Source organism: Cherax quadricarinatus, chromosome 28 (genome assembly GCF_038502225.1).
Source record: "Cherax quadricarinatus isolate ZL_2023a chromosome 28, ASM3850222v1, whole genome shotgun sequence".
Taxonomy (NCBI): Eukaryota; Metazoa; Arthropoda; class Malacostraca; order Decapoda; family Parastacidae; genus Cherax; species Cherax quadricarinatus.
Window position 1 is genome coordinate 12725886 of NC_091319.1, and position 9784 is coordinate 12735669.

The window sequence follows — 9784 nt, forward strand, 5'->3', positions numbered from 1 at the left end:
CAGCTGGCAACAGTAAGACAATGATCCCAGCCAGCAACAGTAAGACAATGATCCCAGCCAGCAACAGTAAGACAATGATCCCAGCTAGCAACAGTAAGATAATGATCTCAGCCAGCAACAGTAAGACAATGATCCCAGCCAGCAACAGTAAGACAATGACTCCAGCTGGCAACAGTAAGACAATTATCCCAGCTAGCAACAGTAAGACAATGATCCCAGCCAGCAACAGTAAGACAATAATCCCAGCTAGCAACAGTAAGACAATGATCCCAGCCAGCAACAGTAAGATAATAATCCCTGCCAGCAACAGTAAGACAATGATCCCAGCCAGCAACAGTAAGACAATGACTCCAGCTGGCAACAGTAAGACAATTATCCCAGCTAGCAACAGTAAGACAATGACCCCAGCCAGCAACAGTAAGACAATGACCCCAGCCAGCAACAGTAAGACAATGACCCCAGCCAGCAACAGTAAGACAATGATCTCAGCCAGCAACAGTAAGACAATGACCCCAGCCAGCAACAGTAAGACAATGATCTCAGCCAGCAACAGTAAGACAATGATCCCAACCGGCAACAGTAAGACAATGATCCCAGCCGGCAACAGTAAGACAATGATCCCAGCCGGCAACAGTAAGACAATGATCCCAGCCAGCAACAGTAAGACAATGATCCCAGCCAGCAACAGTAAGACAATGACTCCAGCTGGCAACAGTAAGACAATGATCCGAGAAAGCAACAGTAAGACAATGATCCCAGCCAGCAACAGTAAGACAATGATCCCAGCCAGCAACAGTAAGACAATGACTCCGGCTGGCAACAGTAAGACAATGATCCCAGCCAGCAACAGTAAGACAATGATCCCAGCCAGCAACAGTAAGACAATGATCCCAGCTAGCAACAGTAAGATAATGATCCCAGCCAGCAACAGTAAGACAATGATCCCAGCCAGCAACAGTAAGACAATGACTCCAGCTGGCAACAGTAAGACAATGATCCCAGCCAGCAACAGTAAGACAATGATCCCAGCCAGCAACAGTAAGACAATGATCCCAGCTAGCAACAGTAAGATAATGATCTCAGCCAGCAACAGTAAGACAATGATCCCAGCCAGCAACAGTAAGACAATGACTCCAGCTGGCAACAGTAAGACAATTATCCCAGCTAGCAACAGTAAGACAATGATCCCAGCCAGCAACAGTAAGACAATAATCCCAGCTAGCAACAGTAAGACAATGATCCCAGCCAGCAACAGTAAGATAATAATCCCTGCCAGCAACAGTAAGACAATGACTACAGTCAGCAACAGTAAGACAATGATCCCAGCCAGCAACAGTAAGACAATAATCCCTGCCAGCAACAGTAAAACAATAACCACAGTCAGCAACAGTAAGACAATGATCCCAGCCAGCAACCGTAAGACAATGATCCCAGTCAGCAACAGTAAGACAATAATCCCAGCTTACAACAGTACGATAGTGATCCCAGCCAGCAATAGTAAGACAATGATCCCAGTCAACAACAGTAAGACAATGATCCCAGCCAGCAACAGTAAGACAATGTTCCCAGCCAGCAACAATAAGACAATGACCCCAGCCGGCAACAGTAAGACAATAATCCCAGCTAGTAACAGTAAGACAATGATCCCAGCCAGCAACAGTAAGACAATGATCCCAACCGGCAACAGTAAGACAATGATCCCAGCCGGCAGCAGTAAGACAATAATCCCAGCTTACACCAGTACGATAGTGATCCCAGCCAGCAACAGTAAGACAATGATCCTAGTCAACAACAGTAAGACAATGATCCCAGCCAGCAACAGTAAGACAATGTTCCCAGCCAGCAACAATAAGACAATGACCCCAGCCGGCAACAGTAAGACAATAATCCCAGCTAGCAACAGTAAGACAATGATTCCAGCCAGCAACAGTAAGACAATGATCCCAGCCGGCAACAGTAAGACAATGGTCCCAGCCGGCAGCAGTAAGACAATGATCCCAGCCAGCAATAGTAAGACAATGATCCCAGCCAGCAACAGTAAGACAATGATCCCTGCCAGCAATAGTAGGACAATGATCCCAGCCGGCAACAGTAAGACAATGATCCCTGCCAGCAATAATTAAACAATGATCACAGCCAGCAACAGTAAGACAATGATGCCAGCCAGCAATAGTAAGACAATGATCCCAGCCGGCAACAGTAAGACAATGATCCCTGCCAGCAATAATTAAACAATGATCACAGCCGGCAACAGTAAGACAATGATCCCAGCCGGCAACAGTAAGACAATGATCCCTGCCAGCAACAGTAAGACAATGATCCCAGCCAGCAGCAGTAAGACAATGATCCCAGCCAGCAACAGTAAGACAATGATCCCAGCCAGCAACAGTAAGACAATGATCCCAGCCAGCAACAGTAAGACAATGACCCCAGTCAGCAACAGTAAGATAATGATCCCAGCCAGCAACAGTAAGACAATGATCCCAGCCAGCAACAGTAAGACAATGATCCCAGCCGACAACAGTAAGACAATGATCCCAGCCAGCAACAGTAAGACAATGATCCCAGCCAGCAACAGAAAGACAATGATCCCTGCCAGGAACAGTAAGACAATAATCCCAGCCGGCAACAGTAAGACAATGATCCCTGCCAGCAATAATAAAACAATGATCACAGCCGGCAACAGTAAGACAATGATCCCAGCCGGCAACAGTAAGACAATGATCCCAGCCGGCAACAGTAAAACAATGATCCCTGCCAGCAACAGTAAGACAATTATCCCAGCCGGTAACAGTAAGACAATGATCCCTGCCAGCAACAATTAAACAATGATCACAGCCGGCAACAGTAAGACAACGATCCCAGCCGGCAACAGTAAGACAATGATCCCTGCCAGCAATAATTAAACAATGATCACAGCCGGCAACAGTAAGACAATGATCCCAGCCAGCAACAGTAAGACAATGATCCCAGCCGGCAACAGTAAGACAATGATCCCTGCCATCAATAATTAAACAATGATCACAGCCGGCAACAGTAAGACAATGATCCCAGCCGGCAGCAGTAAGACAATTATCCCAACCAGCAATAGTAAGACAATGATCCCAGCCAGCAACAGTAAGACAATGATCCCAGCCGGCAACAGTAAGACAATGATCCCAGCCAGCAGCAGTAAGACAATGATCCCAGCCAGCAACAGTAAGACAATGATCCCAGCCAGCAACAGTAAGACAATGATCCCAGCCAGCAACAGTAAGACAATGACCCCAGTCAGCAACAGTAAGATAATGATCCCAGCCAGCATCAGTTAGACAATGATCCCTGCCAGCAACAGAAGTAACAACAGGTATCACTGAGTCAAGACAAGAGTCAGTGCTGGGTGAAACTAGTACAGTCATAAGGAGGAGGAGAAACATCTTGGCAAACTGCAGGTAACAAGGAGGAGAAGTAGAAGAAGAAAACAGTACGTAGAAGAAAATAAAGCGAAGAAGAAAACAAAATGAAGAAAAAGAAGTAAAAAGAAGAAGAAGAAGAAGAAGAAGAAGAAGAAGAAGAAGAAGAAGAAGAAGAAGAAGAAGAAGAAGAAGAAGAAGAAGAAGAAGAAGAAGAAAGAAAGGAAAAAGAATAAGAAGAAACATAGGAAATGAAGATAAAGTAAATAAAATAATCCTTAACTACTTCAATCAGTCGGTCAACAGTACCGTGACTGTGCTGACCATTGTCAACACTGGCCAGGACAACACATCATCCCTCACATGATTTTGACCAGTGGTGAGCGAAACTTCTCCAAGCTGAGCAAAACTTTTCTAAGCTGAGCGAAACTTTTCCAAGCTCAAGCTGATGAAATCATTCACTCGCTCCTTAACAACGAAACATGAAATTGCGTAAAACATTTACGAGAAGTTCCCGCTGCTGCTAGAGGGAACACGCTGAGTACCATCTAGGTGATAATGTCCATCTCCTCTCTTAATAAGACCATTAATTCAAATCATATTCTCTCTTTTTAAGTAAAAAAAATAGGTATAGAGTTAATAACGCGGAATTTTTAGCCAAGATAATGCAAGATTTTTCTTTAATATCTCGAGAAGGGAAAGGAATAAACGAAGGTGTAGGAAAGATTAATGCGAGTCCGGTGCAATATTGCTGAAATTCAGAGTTACCCCTTCGAGAACTAAGGCAGCGATGTTTTCTTTGATGAACTTTAGGTCGCATTTAAGAGAGAAAACGGACTTCTAGGTTACCAGACCCGGTGACTTCACGAAACGTATTTGCTGCTATTCAGAGCAAATGATCATCTCTAAACATAAAAACTGAATCAAAGACAACCACTGCAGAGTAAATGAATGTCTACCTGTTGCTCCTCTTCACCTAGCAGTAAATAGGTACCTATGATTGGTCAATAATGTGGGTCGCATCTTAGGACTGAGAGCATGAAGACCCCAACTACAATAAGTTATACTTCTAGGCTTTCTTGTCTTATCTTGAAGCCTGTTCACTAACTGAAGGACCCGGCTTCAATCATGGACTGGGTGACACTAAGTAAATCTATGTACACCAAATCCTTGTGTTCACACAGCGGTAAAGAGGTACCCGGTTGCTAGGCGACTGTTGTGGGTAGCATCTTGGGAACGACGGGGAGGCTTTAAGATAAGATAACAGCTATGCCTGAAAATTTAAGGATGTAAAAATAACTACTTGATGAGGATTATATCGAAACAAAGAGAAGAGGGAAAATGAGGGAAGGAACATAGAAGGAAAGAGGGATGAACATGGCAAGATGTGACAGCGGGAAGGATTGGGGTGGTGAGAAGGAGAAAAGAGAATTGAGAAAAATTGAGACAGGGAAGAGAAAATGGAAAGAGGAAGAGAGGATGATATATGGAGAAATTAGGACGGTTTGAAAAATGTAAACTAGTTTATGTATAGTTAATGCAAGAGTGTCAAAACATGCAGGTATACATAGAAGCAGTGAGGTGTATTCATACGAAGCAAGGTAAGCATTGCTTGCTCATTTAACACACACACACACACACACACACACACACACACACACACACACACACACACACACACACACACACACACACACACACACACACACACACACTCACACACACACACACACAGGAGGACGGAACCAGCAGAGGTCAATCAGAGCAGGACAGAGCAGCAAGGGCAAGCACACAGAACCATCCTCAGAACCCCACAACCTATCACACCATCCCAATACAAACTACAATCCATACTCACAGCTTCCACCCAACACCCAGCTATAGAATCCCACAGTACGCTACCAGGTCCCCCACCCTCACAGGCCCCCCAAACCACAGTGTTGGAGAGAAAACTGAAGGTATGGTGCACAAACGCTGATGGAATAACAAATAAGTGGGAGGAGTGGCACGAGTCAAAACGGCATCACCGGACATCATAGCTCTCACAGAAACCAAACTTACAGGTATGATAACAGATGCCATCTTTCCAACGGGATACCAGATCCTGAGGAAAGACAGAGGGAACAGGGAGGGGGTGGAGGAGTGGCACTGCTGATCAAAAACCGATGGAATTTTGATGAGCTGGAGAGAGGAGATAGCGGAGAAGCAAGCAATTACATAGCAGAAACACTTCACTCTGGAGGTCCCAAAGTGGTAATTGCAGTGATGTATAACCCACCACAGAACAGCAGGAGGCCAAGGCAAGAGTATGATGAGAGCAATAGAGAGATGGTTGACACACTGGCTGCAGTGGCCAGAAGAGCTCGTGCATGCAGGGCAAAGTTCGTGATCATGGGTGACTTTAACCACAAGGAAATCGATTGGGAGAACTTGGAGCCACATGGGAGCCAAGATACATGGAGGGCTAAGATAATGGAGGTGATACTGGAAAACTTCATGTACCAACACGTAAGGGACACTACAAGAAAGAGAAGAGAGGATGAACCAGCAAGAGTGGACCTAGTAGTCACCTTGAGTAGTGCAGATATTGAGGACATCACATATGAAAGACCCCTTGGGGGCAGCGATCATGTGGTTTTAAGCTTCGAATACACAGTAGAGCTACAAGTGGAGGGGGAAGCAGGAAGGCCAGGGCGAATGAAGCCAAACTACATGAAAGGGGACTAAACGGGAATGAGGAACTTTCTGAACGGGGTTCAGTGGGACAGAGAACTGGCAGGGAAGCCAGTTAATGAGATGATGGAATATGTAACAACAATGTGCAAGGTGGCTGAGAAGAGGATTGTACCCAAGGGTAACAGGAATATTGAAAAAGGCCAGGATGAGCCTATGGTTCACCCAAAGGCGTAGGAAGGCAAAAACCAAGTGTGCTAGGGAATGGAAGAAATATAGAAGGCAAAGGGCCCAGGAGAATAAGGAGAACAGTCGTAGAGCCAGAAATAAATGTGCACAGATAAGAAGGGAGGCCCAACGACAATATGAAAACGACATAGCAGCGAAAGCCAAATCTGACCCGAAGCTGTTATACAGCCACATTAGGAGGAAAACAACAGTCAAGGACCAAGTAATCAGGCTAAGGAAGCAAGGAGGAGAGACAACAAGAAATGACTCTGAAGTATGTGAGGAACTCAACAAAAGATTCAGAGAAGTGTTCACAGAGGAGACAGAAGGGGTTCCAGAAAGACGGAGAGGTGGGGTACACCATCAAGTGCTGGACACAGTACAAACAACCGAGGATGAAGTGAAGAGGCTTCTGAGAGAGGGAGCAGAGGCGCTATGTGTACTGCTAACAACAATATTCAATACATCTATCGAAACAGGGAGATTGCCTAGGGCATGGAAGACAGCAAATGTAACCCGTCCCATTTCTACCTGACGTTACTATATAAGCGTCAGGCGCCTTGCCTCTGCTTCAGAATCTCCACGACTACGGTGCTCTTCGCACCTACTGCTAGGTTGAGGGACTGATTACCTCATCTTCTGTAAATAGTTCTCCTGTCTTCAAGTTATGTCCTGGAATTTGTATTGATAAAGCCACTGGATGGCGAAACGTCTACAATAAAGATACCCAGATGTTGCACATGTGTCTCAACATCTTGTCGGTATTGCATACCACTCTTGTACAACGCAGCAAATGTAGTCCCAATCTTTAAAAAAGGAGACAGACATGAAGCACTAAACTACAGACCAGTGTAACTAACATGTATAGTATGCAAAGTCATGAAGAAGATTATCAGGAGAAGAGTGGTGGAGCACATAGAAAGGAATGATCTCATCAACAGCAGCCAACATGGTTTCAGGGACGGGAAATCCTGTGTCACAAACCTACCTGAGTTCTATGACATGGTGACAGCAGTAAGACAAGAGAGAGAGAGAGGGATGGGCGGACTGCATTTTCTTGGACTGCAAGAAGGCGTTTGACAGTTCCACACAAGAGATTAGTGCAAAAACTGGAGGACCAAGCAGGGATAACAGGGAAGGCACTACAATGGATCAAGGAATACTTATCAGGAAGACAGCAGCGAGTCATGGTACGTGGCGAGGTGTCAGAGTGGGCGCCTATGACCAGCGAGGCTCCACAGGGGTCAGTCCTAGGACCAGTGCTGTTTCTGGTATTTGTGAACGTCATGACGGAAGGAATAGACCCCGAAGTGTCCCTGTTTGCAGTTGATGTAAGTTGATGAGAAGAATTCATTCCATCGAAGACCAGGCAGAACTACAAAGGGATCTGGACAGGCTGCAGACCTGGTCCAGCAAATGGCTCCAGGAGTTCAACCCCACCAAGTGCAAAGTCAGGAAAATTGGGGAAGGGCAAAGAAGAGCGCAGACGGAGTACAGTCTAGGGGGCCAGAGACTACAAACCTCACTCAAGGAAAAAGATCTTGGGGTGAGTATAACACCAGGCACATCTCCTGAAGCGCACATCAACCAAATAACTGCTGCAGCATATGGGCGCCTAGCAAACCTCAGAACTGCATTCCGACATCTTAATCAGGAATCGTTCAGGACCCTGTACATCGTGTACGTTAGGCCCATACTGGAGTATGCGGCACCAGTTTGGAACCCACAACTAGCCAAACACGTAAAGAAACTAGAGAAAGTGCAAAGGTTTGCAACAAGACTAGTTCCAGAGCTAAGGGGTATATCCTACGAGGAGAGGTTACGGGAAATCGATCTGACGACACTGGAGGACAGGAGAGATAAGGGGAACATGATAACGACATACAAAATAGTGAGAGGAATTGACAAGGTGGACAAAGACAGGATGTTCCAGAGATGGGACATAGCAACAAGGGGGCACAGTTGGAAGTTTTAGACACAGATGAATCACAGGGATGTTAGGAAGTATTTCTTCAGCTACAGAGTAGTCAGGAAGTGGAATAGTTTGGGACGCGATGTAGTGGAGGTAGAATCCATACATAGCTTTAAGCAGAGGCATGATAAAGCTCACGGTTCAGGGAGTGACCTAGTAGCGACCAGTGAAGAGGCGGGGCCAGGAGCTAGCACTCGACCCCTGCAACCTCAACTAGGTGAATACAACTAGGTGAGTACACACACACACACACACACACACACACACACACACACACACACACACATACACACACACATCAATAACAACACTGCGACTAGCCGGGGGATCGAACCCGTGTTTATTTTTGCCCGCCTCATGGTGAGCGAAAATTCCACGACGCTCTAACCCACGGGACCATTCAAGGGTTTCCACAAAAGCACTCCCTGATTTCAAACAGGTATAACATGTAACTTTATTGTAATAATCTTTCGCAGTTAACAGCTTCAGATGCAGGATTTCAGTCAGATTCATGTGGTATAGGGAAGCATTAAAGGCACTCAATGTGCGACCCTCTGGTTGCTCGGTAAACATCGACGCTCCGCAACATATCTGGTGTTATCATGGGAACTGCTTAACTGATCGAAATTTTCAGCTCCTCCTGGGTTGCAGGTAGTGATGGTACGTAAACTGTGCCGAGCAACCAGAAGGGCGCACATTGAGTGCCTTTAATGCTTCCCTATACCACATGAATCTGACTGAAATCCTGCATCTGAAGCTGTTAACTGTGAAAGATTATTACAATAAAGTTACATGTTATACCTGTTTGAAATCAGGGAGTGTTTCTTTGGTCACCCTGGGTGTGTATATATATATATATATATATATATATATATATATATATATATATATATATATATATATATATATATATATATATATATATATATATATATATATATATATATGTCGTGCCTATTCGGCACGACATATTTTTGTTATAAACTTTATTTCTTTTATATTTCGTTCAAACATGGATTTGCCTGATAGAACTTTCTCGGCATTTTGAAAATCAATAGGTTCGTTAAAATCTCTCACATGAATAAATAAAGCATTAGACTCTTGCCCGGTTCTAATGCTATATTTACATTATTGTAATGGTGGTTCAAGACTTTTCCAGTTCTCCCAGAATAAAACTTACTGCATCGTACAGGGAATAATTCTTAATTAAATAGGTTTCTGTACTAATGAAAGGAAGCTTTCCTGAACAAGCTGGTGCTGAGTGTACATAGTTAACACTGTATATGAGAGTTTCAACCCTATTTAAGTGATTAAGGTAATCATGACAAGTGGTGAACAGGTTATATATAGTCTTAATGACAAGCATAAATTAGCTTAGCCATGCTAGGTTTTCGACCAGTTTTAAAAAATAAACAAACAAATTTTCGTGTCCTGGTAAAAATAAAATTTTAAAATATTATGTTGTAAATATATACATTATACATGTTGATATTAGATGTTTGTAATGTAATGTGTTCGT

General features: G+C 44.3%; 1 protein-coding gene across 2 annotated transcripts in view; it reads right to left on the reverse strand.

The window, feature by feature from the left end:
- LOC128693161 (putative neural-cadherin 2) overlaps window positions 1-9784 on the reverse strand; it is a 919455-nt gene that overhangs the window by 596757 nt on the left and 312914 nt on the right. The gene's annotated exons all lie outside the window — the stretch shown is intronic.